Source organism: Tiliqua scincoides, chromosome 2 (genome assembly GCF_035046505.1).
Source record: "Tiliqua scincoides isolate rTilSci1 chromosome 2, rTilSci1.hap2, whole genome shotgun sequence".
NCBI classification, from domain to species: domain Eukaryota; kingdom Metazoa; phylum Chordata; class Lepidosauria; order Squamata; family Scincidae; genus Tiliqua; species Tiliqua scincoides.
Genome location: NC_089822.1, coordinates 263,155,239 through 263,174,358, shown reverse-complemented (window position 1 = coordinate 263,174,358; position 19,120 = coordinate 263,155,239). Strand labels below are relative to the sequence as shown.

Genomic DNA, 19,120 nt, shown 5'->3' with positions numbered 1-19,120 from the left:
TTTCCAGAGAAGAAGTTTAAGGGCCGGTCATGTGTTAATGCTTTGGTCTGTTCTTGCCCCATATTTTAACGGGGATGTGGAGAAGCTGGCGCAGGGTGCACACCCTCCATTTGGGTTCCTCGGGAATGGCTAAGTTTTGTCTGCCACACAGTTGTGTGTATTTCTTGTTTTTCCTACTTGTGGTGTAATGTATAGCTAAACTGCCAGGGGTGCTCTTTCACTTACCAGTAAAAATTTAAATTGTGTGTTTAATTCAAATTAGAAGGTGTGCTTTGTAATAATAAAATCTGCAGTATTTGTTACTTAAGTCAAACAAACATTCATAATTAGTTGGGTTTTATTATTCTTCAATCCATTTATTAGATATAGGGACGAACGCAGTTCACTCTCCACTCCCAGACGCGGCCTTTGGCCGTGGTCCAGAAGAAGCTTGCCGAGCCCTGCTGTCAAGGAATGATTTCACTCCTTTGGTTTCTTCTCTGCCTTCACAGGGAGAACTGTGAGAGTTCATGGACGATTTCCAACCACCAAGCCTGACCTCATTGCCCAGCTGGAACGAGGGGAAGATCCGTGGGTGCCTGATGCTCAGGGACTGGATGAAGAGGCCTCTGGCTTTTGTTGGGGTAGCGATCCAAACCCAAGATAACAATGCAGCTATCCCTTTCATGAAACATTTCCACTTAACTTTAATGTCATTGTTTAACATAAGAACTTCAGAAGAGCCCCACCAGATCAGGCCATAGGCCCATCTAGTCCAGCTTCCTGTACCTAAAAGTGACACAGGACAGCAAGAGACCTGCACCCTGGTGCCCTCCCCTGCATCTGGCATTCTGGGGTAGCCTACTTCTAAAATCAGGAGGCTGCACACACCCATCACGGTTTGTAGTCTGTGATGGAACTTTCCCTCCAGAAATTTGTCCAATCCCCTTTTAACAGCATCCAGGTCAGTTGCCATCACCACATCATGCAGCAAGGATTTCCACAGACTAACTGCCCACTGGTTAAAGAAATGTTTTTCTTTTATCTGCCCTCACTCTCCTGACACTCAATATTAGTGGATGTTCCCTGGTGCTGATGTTGTGTGAGAGGGAAAAGAGCCTCCCTCTATCCACTCTCTCCATCCCCTTCATAATTTTGTATGTCTCAAAATTTGTACGTCTCAAAATTGTTGTATCCAGCAGGGCTCTTCTTTTATATTTTTTGAAGTGTTTTAGCAACTGCATTTTCCTCTTAATAGATGCTGTTTAAATTTTGTATTGTGTTTTGATTTCTAGTACTGGGCAGAGGCTGGCAAGATACTGCTTTTCTTGCCGCCAAAACCCTGAATTCCACAAGCAGAAGCAATTGCAATATAGTGGCTGGATATATACACAGAATGCCTCTGAGGACAAGGACTTAGACATGCCATTTCTGTATTCTCAGGCTGAAAATATTTTCTTTTGTTCCAGGAAGCAGCAGACAAGATAATGAGGATCAGGGGCAGTCTGACTGGGTGTCATCAAAAACTATCATGCATGATGTCCAAGAAGTGACTTTCAGAGACCAAGACAGAACAGACAAGAAGGAGCAAAGACAGACAGGGAAATGGAGAAATCAATGGGAAGCTTCTCAGGGTGGAAATGTCATCCTGGTAGAACCAGAAAAAGTAAGTGGAGAGAGTGAGGAACAAGGCTGTCAAGGTGCAAAAACTTTCAGGAGTAAATCAAAATTGAGAAGGCATCAAAGCAACTACACAGGGGTGAAGAACTATCAATGCTTGGAATGTGGAAAGAGCTTCAGTTGGAGCTCAACTCTGACTGCACATCAAAGAACTCACACAGGAGAGAAACCCTATAAATGTTCGGAGTGTGGAAAGAACTTCAGTTACAGCTCAAGCATGACTGCACATCAAAGAAGAGTTCACAAAGGTGAGAAACCCTATAAATGCTTGGAGTGTGGAAAAAGCTTCTTTCAGGGCTCAGATCTGAGTGTGCATCAAAGAACCCACACAGGAGAGAAACCCTATAAATGTTCGGAGTGTGGAAAGAACTTCACACAGAGCTCAGGCCTGACTGGACATCAAAGAACAATCCACAAAGGTGAGAAGCCATATAAATGTTTGGAGTGTGGAAAGAGCTTCAGTACGAAAACAAACCTGACTTCTCATCAAAGAACCCACACAGGAGAAAAGCCATATAAATGCTTGGAGTGTGGAAAGAGCTTCAGTCACAAAACAAACCTGATTTTGCATCAAATAACCGACACAGGAGAGAAACCCTATAAATGTTTGGAGTGTGGAAAGAAGTTTAGTCACAGCTCAAGCATGACTGCACATCAATGAAGAATTCACAAAGGTGAGAAGCCATATAAATGCTTGGAGTGTGGAAAGAGCTTCGAACATAAACCTGACTGTGCATCAAAGAACCCACACAGGGGAGAAACCCTATAAATGCTTGGAGTGTGGAAAGAGCTTCAGTCAGAAAACAAATCTGACTTATCATCAAAGAACCCACGCAGGAGAAAAGCCATATAAATGAACATAAGCCTGACTATGTCTCAAAGAATCCACACAGGGGAGAAACCCTGTAAATGCTTGGTGTGTCAATAGAACTTCAGTCACATGGGAACACTAACTGTGCATCAAAGAACCCACACAGGGGTGAAGCCATAGAAATTAGGAGTGAGTTGAGAGTTTTCACCATAGAGCACCGGTTCCCAAACTTTACCACCTAAAAAGTTTCGCTTTGCCAGCCTTTGAAGCCTCTGTGGCTGTCATGGTGATTGGACAGCAGTGCTGTCCCCAGAAGCAGTTTTTTTAACCCTTAATGCACATAGCCTAATCTGCCCTGTCAGCTTCACGAACCACCAGAAATTGGGTCATGAACTACTGGTGGGCCACAAGCTCACAGTTTGAGAAGCACTGCAGGAACCTATAAGTTAGCAAACCATCTGCAGGAACCATCAAGTGAGCAAAATAGGATAGGAACCACATCAGTGCTTTGAGTGAGGAAAGCACCTCCATTCACTCAAGTAGTTCTTGGTACTGAAATCATGAAACTTGGTTGTCACTAAACATGTATACATGGAGACTCATTATCCGCAGGGGATACTTTCTGGGGCCCGTGGATGATGAAATCCACAGATAATCTAGTCCGCAATTGCCCCATTTAAGCCCTCCAAAGAGAAATGCAGCTGTGTCACCTCTGGAGAGCTCAGGTGGCCCCAAGTTTGACTACATGCAGGTCCTTGGGACCTGCGTTGAGCCAGATCTACGGATGCAGAATCCATGGATTTCAAGGCCCCCACTGTATGTCAATTTTGAGTAGAAATGAGGGAGGGGCAAGCAGCAAGTGAGCAGACATGTTTTAGGGGCTCCTGAAAACAGTCTGTTTCTCCCCAAAATCTGCGGGCCTGAGAAGATCCGAGGATCACTGTCAGGAGAGAAGTGGCCATCCAAGCAGTGTAAGGTACCTGGGAGAACAAAGCCCAACCGGGTATGGGCTTTTTTCTCAGGAGAAACCCAGCTGTTCGATAGCAGTAATTGTGGAGGCTTCAGCGAAGCTGCAATTACTTTTCGGGCCCCATGTGGAGATACCATATGCAAAGAAGAGTGGAGCTGGAAACCTAAGATAAGAAAGTGTTAACTTTGTTATGCAATCCCCAGCTGTGATTGAGTGACTTGCCAAAAAAACCCTGGTTATGTTAGAAACCTTAATGAGAGAGAGAGAAGTGGTGGAGTATTCCGCCTCTCAATTATCTATAGGTGTTTCTCAAACTGTGGGTCAGGACCCTCTAGGTGGGTCCTGAGCCAATTTCAGGTGGGTCCCCATCCATTTCAATATTTTTAATATACTAGACTTGATGCCACAATGGAAAGTGACTGCATTTGTGGAAATGTTACAGCTCTGTCCTTTAACAGGCTACTTTGTTTGGGATTTTCTTCGCTGTCCTGCTGAAGCAGACCTTTGGAACTGCAACAGAAGGCATCTATCTCCGGACCAGATCAGACGGAAAGCTCTTCAACCTCTCCAGACTGAGAGCAAAGTCCAAAGTCCAGCTGAAATGTCTGCGTGACTTCCTCTTTGCCGACGATGCAGCTGTCACTACCCACTCTGCCAAAGATCTCCAGCAGCTCATGGATCGTTTTAGCAAGGCCTGCCAAGATTTTGGACTGACGATCAGCCTTAAGAAAACACAGGTCATGGTTCAGGATGTGGATTCAGGTCATGGTTCAGGAGGTGAGGATCACCTCCCTGCATTACAATCTCTGCACATGAACTGGAGGTACCTTGACTCATGACTTTGTGTACCTTGGCTCAACGATCTCCGACACTCTTTCTCTCGATACCGAGCTAAACAAGCGCATCGGTAAAGCAGCTACCACGTTTTCCAGACTCACAAAGAGAGTCTGGTCCAACAAGAAGCTGACGGAACATACCAAGATCCAGGTCTACAGGGCTTGTGTCCTGAGTACACTTCTGTACTGCAGCAAGTCATGGACTCTCCGCTCACAACAGGAGAGGAAACTGAACGCTTTCCACATGCGCTGCCTCCGGCGCATTCTCGGCATCACCTGGCAGGACAAAGTTCCTAACAACACAGTCCTGGAACGTGCTGGAATCCCTAGCATGTATTCACTGCTGAAACAGAGACGCCTGCGTTGGCTTGGTCACGTCGTGAGAATGGATGATGGGCGGATCCCAAAGGATCTCCTCTATGGAGAACTCGTGCAAGGAAAGCGCCCTACAGGTAGACCACAGCTGCGATACAAAGACATCTGCAAGAGGGATCTGAAGGCCTTAGGAGTGGACCTCAACAAGTGGGAAACCCTGGCCTCTGAGTGGCCTGCTTGGAGGCAGGCTGTGCAGCATGGCCTTTCCCAGTTTGAAGAGACACTTGGCCAACAGACTGAGGCTAAGAGGCAAAGAAGGAATGCCCATAGCCAGGGAGACAGACCAGGGACAGACTGCACTTGCTCCCGGTGTGGAAGGGATTGTCACTCCCGGATTGGCCTTTTCAGCCACACTAGTCGCTGTGCCAGAACCACCTTTCAGAGCGCGATACCATAGTCTTTTGAGACTGAAGGTTGCTAATACTACTAAATGCATATTCATTTATCAATGATAGTCAGTGGGACTGACTCCTTGGTAGGATTGCTGCCTAAGATTGTTAAAAAAGTTCCTGCTTGATGATGTCACTTCCAGTCATAACATCACTTCCGGCGTGTCCCGAGAGATTCTTACTGTAAAAAGTTGGTCCCGATGCTAAATGTGTGAGAACCACAGACTTGTGAAGATACACTGAGCTTTTTGTGGGATATATGCGGGTCACAACTTTGACTTTGTATCCAAAAACAATTTGGATTGCAATCCACACCAAACTTTAAAGATATAGTCTCTATTCGAAGCTGGAAGTGCTCTTTCCCTTTGCATCAGAATGATGTGGCAGTGGATTATAATGGAAATACTGGGACGGTGTATACTGGAATACTGGGGCGGTGAGTTGGTTTTTGTTTTGCTTCTCTCCCTGTGGGAAATCGACCATACTCGATTTATTTACAGTCCTTCTATAAGAAATATAAGAGATAACCTCAAGTGAGGTTAGCATGGCCACCTTGACATGGAACTAAGTGGAAGTAAAGAGATCAAAACGCTGTGGACATCTAGTGGATTAAAGGGAAATTGCAAGAAAAGGACTTCTTTTTAAACATCTTTCTGTGGTATTCTATCTGTACACAATTGGTTTGTGATGTGATGGATATGAATAATTGATTTGAAAGTGATAATATTTGATATCTGAGTCTCACAGGTGGGAGAAAAAATGACGGGAAAGGAGTTAAAGTAGTTCGAAGCTCACCAGTCTCGGAAGTGGGTCTAGGAAAGTTGATGATTCAAGAAGACCCGAAAGGAAAGATTGGAAACAAATAATGCCAGAAAATATGGAGAAATTACTTGCAATAGGAAAGTCATGAGCAAATCAATCTTCACAGGTTCAGGTCAGTTTGGAAATTCTCATTCAACAAATGAATGTGTTTAGTGTGCAGTTGAAAGATACGAAGAGACAAACAAGAAAACAAACAAAAGATCAGGAAATGGGAAGAAACGATAATGAAAGATGAAGCTAAAATAGTGGATATAGAAAAAAATCAACAGGATGAAGAGGCAACATTAACCGAGATCCAGATGGAGAGAGCAACATGGATGTGAAGAATAAAAAACTTGCCAGAACAGAAAGGAGAAGATACACTTCAGTTAATTGGTGAATTAATAGCAGATTAGGTTGATTGCCCAAAGGAAGAGATTTACCAAGATTTAGATACAGTAAGAAGAATCAGTACATTATATATATATAAAAAAACATGATCTGCCCAGGGAAATCCATGTGCGATTCATCAGAATTGGCTACAGAGATAAATTACTGAAGATATCACAGGAGAAAGAGTGGACGGTTGATGGAAATAGAATTAAAATATTGAAGCGTGTCCCGTGGAGAGTCAGAGAGAAGCAAAAGAAGATTGAAAACTTAGTAAAATTCTTAAGAGGAAAGGGAATCTCATACAGGTGGCTTTTATGGAAGGTAAATGGATAAATGATAATAAGAGGTAAAAGTAGAAGAGAAATTAGAGTAGGAGATATAGTTTGATTAATTAGCAGAAGTGGCATATGGCATTCTGCACTCCCAATTATATGTGTATGTTTGTATTTTGTATTGTCGATGTAATGTATTGTTGATGGTTGTGATAAAAAATATTGAGTAGAAATTAAGAATGTCTCGTTTATACTTGTACAGCTTAAAACAATACTCAAGCATTCAGTTGTGATGTTCCCTGAACTTTCCTCCTTCCTCTCTCAGAGCAATAGAGCTACTGGTCATATAACAAAACCAATTGGACAAAAGGAGGTAGCTCTTCGCACAGCATGTAGTTAGCCTGTGGAATGCTTTGCCACAAGGTGTAGATAGGGTCACTGACTTTGATGGCTCTAAAAGTGTTGTCATCCACAGACTGGCTGTTTGCCATCACCTCGCCAATGTGTTGCCAATTGGCCAGTATGATGCATTTGGCATCGGTGTCATTGCCGGGGCTGACCAACTCTACTGAGCTGGAAGGATGGGTTTGGGGGCCCTGGTATCAGTCAGTGATGTATTCAGTTCTTTCACTTCAAGGCTGGGAGCCAAAAAAGGAGGTGATGGTGGGGTGTGGGGGAGGGGCAGGAGTTTCAATAACTGGAGGGAGGCAGAAGAGTGGCAGGGAGAGGGAGACCTGAGAGAACTGCAACTGAGGACAGAGGCACACAGAAAGGGGGAATGGAGAGGAGGAGGAAGTTCAAGAAAGAAGAGGAGGAATGCAGCAGCAGCAGTGAAGGAAGTGTCAGATGTCTGTGCTCAGGTGCATGGAGATTGCATGTAGTCATCAAGGCTTGTGACAACCACAAAACTGTCCAATCACCTTTTAAAGCCATCTAGGCTGGGAGCCATCCTCTGGCAAGAAGCTTGTAAAGGCTGGTCCGAGGTCTGGCTGCCATTTTCTTCTATGTGCCTGGGAGCTGTCTGCTTTCCGACTGAGCTGTTCCCAGAAGTGGGACTCGGAACAATGGCGAGAAGCCACACAGCTGTCTGAACCAGGGGTGTCAAGCATAAGGCCTGGGGGCAGGATGTGGCCCATGGAACATCTTTCTCTGCCTCAGGGTCTCCCAACACCACTGTCAGCTGCTGAGCTGTGGTGAGGTGTCACTGCTGAAAGGGCAGCCCCACAATAATTAGCCTCTCCCATGTCGGGGACAGGCCCGTATTTGAATGCACTCAAGCTACTCCTCGGCAGGAGGGGATCGGGTTTTTTGGAGTGGGGGATTCGATTATTAGAAACATAGAGAGGGGGATTTGCGATAGATTTGAGGACCGCTTGGCGACTTGCCTGCCTGGTGCGAAGGTTGCGGACATCACTTCTTGTCTAGACAGGCTGGTAGACAGTGCTGGGGAGGAGGTAGCTGTTGTGGTGCATGTTGGCACCAACAATGTGGGCAAGTGTAGCCGGGAGGTCCTGGAAGCCAAATTTAGCCTTTTAGGTAGGAAGTTGAAAGCCAGGACCTCAAAGGTAGCGTTCTCTGAAGTGCTACCAGTTCCATGCGCAGGGCCAGCTAGGCAGGCAGAGATCAGGTGTCTGAATGCGTGGATGAAATGATGGTGTAGGGAGGAGGGGTTTAGATTCGTTAGGCACTGGGGAACGTTTTGGGACAAGCGAGGCCTGTACAAGAGGGACGGGCTTCACTTGAACCAAAATGGAATCATACTGCTGGCGCATAACATTCAAAAGGTGGCAGAGCAGCTTTTAAACTGATCCCTGGGGGAAGGCCGACAGGAGCCAAGGGGCATCCAGTTCAGAAATCCTCATCCCTATGGGACAAGGATGGGGAGGTTAGAGAATAAGACAAAGGCAGAGTAGGAGAAGAAATTGGGAATGGTAGTGTGATGGGATGTGATAGACAGTTCGGCACAGTGAGAGGATGCGGGGACAAAGGAGTTAATAAGCAACCCATCCTTGGGCATTTCATGTACAAATGCTTTTATGCAAATGCCCGAAGTCTCCAAGCAAAGATGGGAGAACTGGAATGTCTGGTGACCAGGGAAAAAACTGACATAATGGGCATAACCAAAACATGGTGGAATGCGGAGAAACAGTGGGATACCGCAATCCTGGGCTATAAACTCTACAGGAGGGACAGGGAGTAGCGTGTTGGAGGTGGGGTGGCCATTTATGTTAAGGAAGGGATAGAATCCAGCAAAGTAGAGATTGAAGGTGGGTGTGACTCCATAGAATCTCTATGGGTCAAATTACCAGCCCTGAGGAGTGATGTAATACTGGGGGAATACTATCGTCCTCCAGACCAGAAATCGGAAGGGTGATGAGGAAATGAGGAAACAGATCAGGGAGGTGACAAGGAGGGACAGGGTTGTAATCATGGGGGACTTCAATTATCCTCGTATAGACTGGGTCAATTTGTGTTGTGGCCACAAAAAGGAGACCGGATTCCTTGACGTGCTAAATGACTGTGGCTTAGAGCAGCTAGTCAAGGAGCCCACCACAGGGCAGGTGACTCTGGATTTAGTATTGTGCTGTACAGAGGACCTGGTTAGAGATGTCAGTGTTACAGAGCCGTTCAGGAACAGTGATCATGCTGTGATCCATTTCGTCATGCATGTTGGGGGAAGAATACCGAGCAAATCTCTCACAAAAACCCTTGACTTCTGACGGGCGGACTTCCCTCAAATGAGGAGGCTGGTTAGAAGGAGGTTGAAAGGGAAGGTAAAAAGAGTCCAATCTCTCCAGAGTGCATGGAGGCTGCTTAAAACAACAGTAATAGAGGCCCAGCAGAAGTGTATACCACAAAGAAAGAAGGGCTCCACTAAATCCAGGAGGGTGACCACATGGCTAACAAACCAAGTTAGAGAGGCTGTAAAGGGCAAGGAAGCTTCCTTCCGCAAATGGAAGTCTTGCCCTAATGAGGAGAATAAAAAGGAACATAAACTTTGGCAAAGGAAATGTAAGAAGGTGATACTGGGGCCAAGAGAGACTATGAGGAATGCATGGCTAGCAACTTGAAGGGGAATAATGAAAGCTTCTTCAAATATGTTAAAAGCAGGAAACCTGCCAGAGAAGCGGTTGGCCCTCTGGATGGTGAGGGAGGGAAAGGGGAGATAAAAGGAGACTTAGAGATGGCAGATAAATTAAATGAGTGCTTTGCATCTGTCTTCACGGCAGAAGACCTCGGGCAGATACCGCTGCCCGAACAGCCCCTCCTGACCGAGGAATTTAGTCAGACAGAGGTTAAGAGAGAAGATGTTTCAGACCTCATTGATAAATTAAAGATCAATAAGTCACCGGGCCCTGACGGCATCCACCCAAGAGTTATTAAGGAATTGAAGAATGAAGTTGCAGATCTCTTGACTAAGGTATGCAACTTGTCCCTCAAAACGGCCACGGTGCCAGAAGTTTGGAGGATAGCAAATGTCACGCCTATCTTTAAAAAGGGAAAGAGGTGGGACCCAGGAAACTATAGGCCAGTCAGCCTAACATCTATACCAGGTAAGATGGTGGAATGCCTCATCAAAGATAGGATCTCAAAACACATAGACGAACAGGCCTTGTTGAGGGAGAATCAGCATGGCTTCTGTAGGGGTAAGTCTTGCCTCATGAACCTTATAGAATTCTTTGAAAAGGTTAACAGGCATGTGGATGCAGCAGAACCGGTAGACATTATATATCTGGACTTTCAGAAGGCATTCGACACAATCCCTCACCAAAGGCTACTAAAAAAATTCCACAGTCAGGGAATTAGTGGACAGGTCCTCTCATGGATTGAGACCTGGTTGTAGACCAGGAAACAGAGAGTGGGTGTCAATGGGCAGTTTTCACACTGGAGAGAAGTGAAAAGCGGTGTGCCTCAAGGATCTGTCCTGGGACTGGTGCTTTTCAGCCTCCTCATAAATGACCTGGAGACAGGGTTGAGCAGTGAGGTGGCTAAGTTTGCAGATGACACCAAACTTTCCCAAGTGGTGAAGACCAGAAGTGATTGTGAGGAGCTCCAGGAGGATCTCTCCAGACTGGCAGAATGGGCAGCAAAATGGCAAATGCGCTTCAATGTCAGTAAGTGTAAAGTCATACACATTGGGGCAAAAAATCAAGACTTCACATATAGGCTGCTGGATTCTGAGCTGTCTGTGACAGATCAGGAGAGAGACCTTGGGGTGGTGGTGGATAGGTCGATGAAAGTGTCGTCCCAATGTGCGGCAGCAGTAAAGAAGGCCAATTCTATGCTTGGGATCATTAGAAAAGGTATTGAGAACAAAACAGCTAATATTATAATGCCATTGTACAAATCTATGGTAAGGTCACATCTGGAGTATTGTGTCCAGTTCTGGTCGCTGCATCTCAAAAAAGACATAGTGGAAATGGAAAAGGTGCAGAAGAGAGCGACTAAGATGATTACAGGGCTGGGGCACCTTCCTTATGAGAAAAGGCTATGGCATTTGGGCCTCTTCAGCCTAGAAAAGAGGCGCCTGAGGGGGGACATGATTGAGACATACAAAATTATGCAGGGGATAGACAGAGAGATGCTCTTTACACTCTCACATAACACCAGAACCAGGGGACAGCCACTAAAATTGAGTGTTGGGAGAGTTAGAACAGACAAAAGAAAATATTTCTTTACTCAGCATGTGGTTGGTCTGTGCAACTCCTTGCCACAGGATGTGGTGATGGCGTCTGGCCTGGATGCCTTTAAAAGGGGATTGGACAAGTTTCTGGTGGAAAAATCCATTATGGGTTACAAGCCACAATGTTTATGTGCAACCTCCTGATTTTAGAAACAGGCAATGTCTTAATGCCAGATGCAAGGGAGGGCAACAGGATGCAGGTCTCTTGTTATCTCGTGTGCTCCCTGGGGCATTTGGTGGGCCGCTGTGAGATACAGGAAGCTGGACTAGATGGGCCTATGGCCTGATCCAGTGCGGCTTTTCTTATGTTCTTATGAACAGGTAAGATCTAGGCCCGAGTCTAAATCCACCTTGTGAGTTGCAACTGCTTCTTTGCAACTGGTGGGAATAGAGGTAATTAGCTTGAGAAAGGAATGTTATCAGCTTCTCAGTGGCCAGGGGGAGCATGTAGCCAATCACAGAGTGGGGCACTTCTTGCTCGCTCAAGAATGTGCTCATCAATTCCCTACAGATTCTGGTTGGGTGGGTTAGGAGCAGTGACTGACACTGATTGACAGCCCTTCTAGAAGTTTCGGACTATCCTGCCTCCTGGTTGGCTGTAGCAGGTGTAATTAACATGAGGAGATAAAAAAGGACCCTTAGAGGGTGTGGTGTGCTTCCCTTGGGCAGTGTCTCTTGTGTAGTGCCCTGCCTGTTTGTTTCTTTGGCTCTATGTTCCATCATGGGTGCCTGGCCCGACAGGTAGTCTGGGAGCTGTTGTTCTCCAGGGGTCAGAGGACCCACGTGAGAGATAGATATGTAGTCAGAAAGCTAGCTCTGTTATTTTAGAACCAATGTTTTTCTGGAAGCTTGTATCTCTTGCAATTCCTAACGAGTTATAAAAGTGTAACCTTCCTTTAATAAACCAAAATATGTTTTACAGGCATGAGTTGGGTCCTGAGCAGCGGTTCTTAAACTCTCTGGGAGAGTTTGAGAGCCTGTAAGTCTTTGTGTGGGTGGGAGGAAAGCAGTAGGGGCAGGGGGAAGGTATGATGCATGCTGCTGTGGAAGGGCGCAGGGGTGTGCTTTCACTCACCCTGTTGCAAGGTGCTGCAAGGTTCCAAAGCAAACTCAGTAGGCAAGAGTGGGGATCGTCTGCAAGCTTTATTTCGTTGCCAGCAACGGGCTTCTCAGGGACTCCTTGTCCAAAGGGAAGAGAGCAATTTTCCAGTCTGAGCCTCTCACTTATATTGCATTTTGGCTCCTTCGTTTGAGGACTCTCACACTTTTTATTGGCTGGGATTTTACATCAGAGATGGGGCTTTCTCAGGATTAGCTAGAGATAACTTTACAAACATTTGATTGGTTCGCTTCAAGTTACAGGTTTCAAATAAGGCAATACCATACATTTAAACATATAGAAAACTTTGTTTGCAAGTACCAGTAGAGAGCACTGTAACCTCAATTATTATTCAGAACTGGCTTTTGGCATGTCCTTTGTACTTATCTCTTGGCATCCTCAACTTGGCTGGCCTTGGCTTTGTCTCTAACATTCTTTCTTCCAGACACCATGGGACTCTCTGCCAACACTGTTTAAGCTGAGCCTTTTCTATTCTATACTGTGATCCCATATGTGACCTGTTACCTTTGGATGTATAGTGGTGTAAGTTATTATATTTAATACAAGACAAACCAAATTCTTATTGTAAATAAGGATTTCTTTCAAGGAGTCTTTTCTTATTTACTTTTAAACAAATTTCATCTTTCTCTGTCAGTTGTAGCCCAGACAGAGGCTCTCATGGATGTTTTGGCTTAATCAGGGGCTTTCCCATAGATGTTTTGTTATCTGTTTCTGTCTAGCTGTGTTTGCATCTTTATTTGTTAGGAACTCTATTTCCACCTGCCAACAGATAAGCTGTCCCCATAATTGTTGCAAATCCCTCACCAAAATGTTACAAATTTGTGTGTTTTCAGCCTTATATCTTTCCAATTTCCCTGCTTCTGGTGCCAAGACAAAAGTTTTATCTTTGAAAAGAAACTTTTCCCTCTTGCTTTCCCGTTTGCTGTTGCCAAAAGTCTATCTGAGATGTAACTTTCCAAAAAGTACGTATCATGCAGGACTTTGAGTCCTCAAGGTCTACAGAAATACAGGCTCTCACATTCCAAAGTTTCCCTGTGAGACAGACCTTTGATTTAGCTGGAAATAGCTTTTATCTGAGTTACATTTCAGACTTGAGGCTCGTTATGGGATCATCCCCGGGCCTGCAGGTAATTTGCAGGCTGGATAGTGTCAGGCCCTGAAGTCTTGGCCGGACTGCGCACAGCATCATGGGAGGAGATGATGCAACATCTGGTGATGCATACCAGGTGACTGTCACCTGGTGAGTCACCCCATAAGAACATAAGAACAGCCCCACTGGATCAGGCCATAGGCCCATCTAGTCCAGCTTCCTGTATCTCACAGCGGCCCACCAAATGCCCCAGGGAGCACACCAGATAACAGGAGACCTCATCCTGTTGCCCTCCCTTGCATCTGGCATTCTGACATAACCCATTTCTAAAATCAGGAGGTTCCGCATACACATCATGGCTTGTACCCCATAATGAATTTTTCCTCCAGAAACTTGTCCAATCCCCTTTTAAAGGCGTCTAGGCTAGACGCCAGCACCACATCCTGTGGCAAGGAGTTCCACAGACCGACCACACGCTGAGTAAAGAAATATTTTCTTTTGTCTGTCATAACCCGCCCAACACTCAATTTTAGGGGATGTCCCCTGGTTCTGGTATTATGTGAGAGTGTAAAGAGCATCTCCCTATCCACTGTCCATTCCCTGCATAATTTTGTATGTCTCAATCATGTCCCCCCTCAAGCATCTCTTTTCTAGGCTGAAGAGGCCCAAATGCCGTAGCCTTTCCTCATAATGAAGGTGCCCCAGCCCCGTAATCATCTTAGTCGCTCTCTTTATGCCATCAGAGTGACTTTGCACTTTTAGTACGCTCTGATTGTCTATAGCCAGTATATAGTCCAGCGAGGGCAAGCTGGGTTGTGGGAGATGCAGAGTGGATTTTGTGCCGAAGGCTACGTCAGTGTGATTCGTGATTGTGTGTTATCTGGACTGTTGCTGTATATATTGTACATAGTAAAGAGACATTTGGTGGAGGACTTCTGCCGCCTATCGTCTTTGTTCCCAGGAGTGCCTACGCCCTGGCCTTGAGAGATAGGCACACGGTGCAGCTGGACAGCCGCTTGCTGTGAACGCTTACCAAGCCGTGACAAGTCTTAAGCATCTAGTAAAATCTAATAGCTTTTTACTATTCTGTGTGTTTTATTAAACATTCTAACAGTTCATGCATGTTGGCATCCTTCAGTCTCGGAAGACCATGGTGTCACGCTCTGAATGGTGGCTCTGGAACAGAGTGTCCTCTCCAGTGCGCGAAGCCTGGGTAAAGTAGGTATGGAGGATAGGCTATTACCCATGCAGCAAATCCCCCCTCTCCACATCGCTGAAATGGTCCAATGGAAAGGCAGAAGCCAATACAGCTGGTTCCAGCGGCGTCGCAGGAGTTGCCAGAATGTGACTGTGTTCAGCCATGAACTGCCTCAGGGACTCCAGCTCCAGATTTTGCCTCGAGGTTGACTCCTGAAGCCTTTTCCATAACTGGATGTAGCCACAAGGCAGTGGAGGTTTGGAATCAGAGTTTTCCTTCTCTCAGATGAGCTGCCTTCCCAGGCTGACGAGTCCCATCTACAGTTCAAACTCATTTCTAAACTACCATGCCTTTATATTTATGTTGATTTACACTTTTAAAGACACTAACTATTAAGCACTGAAGGCAAGCAAGCAAGCATTATAATCTCTTTGACATGAAACTTTGGTATAGCTCTCTTAGTGTTTATATTAAAAAGGAACCCTGACAGAATTATGTTTAAACTGCAAAATTGCCTTTTTTTTTTTTTGCCAAGGGTTTTCATCTGTCCTGTCTGCCAGTAAGGAGCTCAAGATGGGAGTATCCCAGCATCTTCCTCCCTATTCATGAAGCGTGTATTGTTCTGCTATCTCCTGCTGGATGCCTTGGTACGCTGCCAAGAGCTACTTGGCAGTCTGCCAATTCTAGCTGTCCTCCTGCTTCAGACAGAGACAGTGGATTTTAAGTTCTAAGCATACATTTTCCCATTAAGCTGCTGAACTTTGGCTCTAATTGCTTTAAACTAATAATGTGTTCTATAGCATAAGTGGCTTTCACTACCTTGCATCAACCCCTTGCATCAACTCCTGGGGATCAGAGGAACCTGGCGCCAGCCTTGGCAAGGCTCTCCATGCAGCACAAACCCCTGCAGAAAGTGACTGGGACCACTTCCTGTTTCTTGATTCAAAACCGTTAAGTGGTCGTGATCGCGTTCTGCAGGGGTCTGCACTGTGTGGAGAGTCTTCCTGAGGTGGGCGCCAGGCTCCTCTGACCCCCAGGAGGCTGCTGCAGGCAGGGGTAAGCGGAAGCACACCCCTGCGCCCCTCCACAGCAGCGTGACGTTGGGCATCACATCTCTGAGTCTCCTCCAACCCCCGGGAGGCTGCTGCAGATTGCGGTGAGTGGAAGTGTGCTCCTGTACCCTGATCAGAGGCATGATCCAAGGGCCAGTGTTCCCCCTTCCCCCCTCCCCACCCCTTAAGGCGGCAGAGCCCAGGGACCTCAGGCTGGGGTGTTGTGATGTTGTGACGTCCCAGTTTGAGAACCACCGGTGCATCGTAGGTTTGACACTTAAGAGCTGAGATTTAGACCCCTCAAGTGGTCTAAACACCTACCTAACAGCCTGAATTGAACTGCTAGATGTTGGGATAACAGGGCCTGGGGGCGGTTAAAAATGGAGTGAGGACCAGGTGTGGGCCCAATCATTACTTTGACACTCTGCATCCTTGGCCAGGAATGGTTACTGTTGTCAGAACACATTGTGCTGTTCTGGATAATCTGAATGCAGTGCCTGGGAAATTTTCTTCTTCTTTCTCAGAACTGTGCAAGGAAAGCGCCCTACAGGTAGACCACAGCTGCGATACATCTGCAAGAGGGATCTGAAGGCCTTAGGGATGGACCTCAACAGGTGGGAAACCTTGGCCTCTGAGCGGCCCGCTTGGAGGCAGGCTGTGCAGCATGGCCTTTCCCAGTTTGAAGAGACACTTTGCCAACAGTCTGAGGCTAAGAGGCAAAGAAGGAAGGCCCATAACCAGGGAGACAGACCAGGGACAGACTGCACTTGCTCCCGTTGTGGAAGGGATTGTCACTCCCGGATTGGCCTTTTCAGCCACACTAGACGCTGTGCCAGAACCACCTTTCAGAGCGCGATACCATAGTCTTTCGAGACTGAAGGTTGCCAATACTGAAAGTAACAGCAAGTAACCATCGGGTAGCCTAATATATATTGTGCCAAGGTGATTGGGACTCAGGGACTCCCTTATAGGAGATAGTAAAAGACTGACTACAGTCTAAGCATGTTTACCCAGAAGTAAACCACCTGAATTTAAGAATGACCCCTAAGTAAATATCATAAGATTGCAAAATGAAAGAGGATGTATGCATGCGCGAGTACATTCCCATGACAGTACTGGAAAAGGTTAATGCATGGTACCTGCATTCATTACCGCATATGGATGTATAGCACTGTTCACACAGAGCAGGGAAAATCTGTGGAAATGAAATCTGTCTGCATCTGCACAGGTAGATGAACAGCTAAATGATGAAACACAAACAGATAGGAAGTCTCCTGAGTGTATTACTGACAGATGCGCAAAAGGAGGGAAATTGCTGCTCTTTATATCAGTTGCCCATTATCCACATTCCTAAGATTTTAAGATCTGTCCTTCAAGACCAAGGTCTCCTGAATGAATTTTAGTTTCTGCAAAGACCAGAAGAAAAAAGAAAAGGTGATACCTATGATAAGTATCTATAGTCCCCATTGCTATTCTATCTGTCTTTGTGAAGGTGTCTTCATTATTCTTACCACTTCTGTGAGACGCCAAAGGACCACGGATGGGGAAAGTGATGATTAAACATCTTCCTTCTTAGGAAGGACTTGTGGGTAGGAGCATATGTTGGTGGTTTCTTATAATTTCAAAGATATATTCTACATAAAGATGTAACAAATTTCTTCCTAATGTCCAGGAAGTGGCAGAAAATGTTGAAATCCCATTATCCAAATGGAGTGCTGAAATTCCTTGTGGTCTGAATGTTTGACACTATGTATTCCCATAGAAATACAGTCCTATTCAATATTACTAATTTTAAAGTTATCCATATGTTTTGGAAAAAAATAGGGGGGGAGCAATGCATGTTGGCATCCTTCAGTCTCGGAAGACCATGGTGTCACGCTCTGAATGGTGGCTCTGGAACAGAGTGTCCTCTCCAGTGCGCGAAGCCTGGGTAAAGTAGGTATGGAGGATAGGCTGTTACCCATGCAGCAAATCCCCCCTCTCCACGTCGCTGAAATGGTCCAATGGAAAGGCAGAAGCCAATACGGTTGGTTCCAGCGGCGTCACAGGAGTTGCCAGAACGTGACTGTGTTCAGCCATGAACTGCCTCAGGGACTCCGGCTCCGGATTTTGCCTCGAGGTTGACTCCTGAAGCCTTTTCCATAACTGGATGTAGCCACAAGGCAGTGGAGGTTTGGGATCAGAGTTTTCCTTCTCTCAGATGAGCTGCCTTCCCAGGTTGACGAGTCCCATCTACCCGGTGGCTGTTCAGTCGCCTCTTACGACAAGTACAGCCAAACTGAGGGCCTATTCTTATCCCCAGCCCCCAGGGGGGAGCAATAGTTTCTTGTAAAACAATTGTGTAATTGGTAAAGCATTCTTTTCTACCAAATTAGTGGCAGCCAGCAAATACATTGCGCTGTGCTTTAATTTCTAAACATGAACATGCCATTTATTAAACTCCTATAATGAATTCATGGAAGTCATAGGAAAGCACTTTGTACATTTCATACGGAAGACAAAAGATCTCTTAAACTTAGTGTGTGTCTGCGAGGAAGCCAACACTACAGGGAGATCAAATGCTCTAGGTAGACCTTTCGGATCATTAATATTACGTCAAACATAATGAACTAGTTCACATAGCTAACCTAGAGATGTTGTTACATGGCAGGGGAATCAGCATCCATTGGAAATAAGGTAAACAAGTCTCTCCACTTGTAGACCCAAGTATACTTAAGTTTGATTCACATGATCAGCTTTTCACACATAAGTGATCATACGTGGAGCACCTGGCTCACACAATGACCAAATACATGCAATGGGGAGGACTGCACTTGCCCCGTTTAATAATGGAATAACAGTCCACTGACAGGAGAATGTGTGAACAGGCCTCAAATCATTGTGCATTACAAACACTTTACCTGTTGAACTATGAACCATCCTGTGATGAGAGATCAAGTGATAACACATGCATGAATGAAGCAGCCCACTGCTACTGAAATGACTACAGACAATGAAAGTTACTTTTTGAATGAAAGTGCAGATTTCTGTGAAACATAATGTTCTCTTCATCAGAAAGGTGAATTCCATAATTTCTGTAAAAAAAGATGGCAAAGAATGCTTAAACCTAGCACGGGGAATATAACTGGCACAGATTCTAACAGGGCACACTGGATCTCAGAGTTGACTTTCTGATGTGTACAGTTTAAACACCTGAGATCTCCCTCCTCCCTCCAAATGTGCCAAGTCATAATTTCAAACCACAGAATAAATTACAATGCCAGATCATCTGGCCTATAATAACTATAAATTTACAATATTTTGCAGAATCAGGACCTTGCCTTTATCAACCACCAGATAACTGCCCACTAAATATAGATGATTAGAACTTGAGGCAAATTATGATCATAGACATGACTGAACAAGGTGGATAATAGCCGACCGCAAAGCATTCATCTTCTGCCAACCCAATGAATGACAGCAAATTCAAT

The 19,120-nt window shown here is 45.5% G+C and overlaps 1 protein-coding gene and 1 pseudogene across 1 annotated transcript in view; both read left to right on the top strand.

The window, feature by feature from the left end:
- Positions 1–19,120, top strand: part of LOC136640361 (zinc finger protein 585A-like) — a 474,925-nt gene that overhangs the window by 225,754 nt on the left and 230,051 nt on the right. The window lies entirely within an intron of this gene.
- The window catches only part of LOC136640516 (zinc finger protein 208-like), a 163,825-nt pseudogene that overhangs the window by 87,472 nt on the left and 57,233 nt on the right, over positions 1–19,120 (top strand).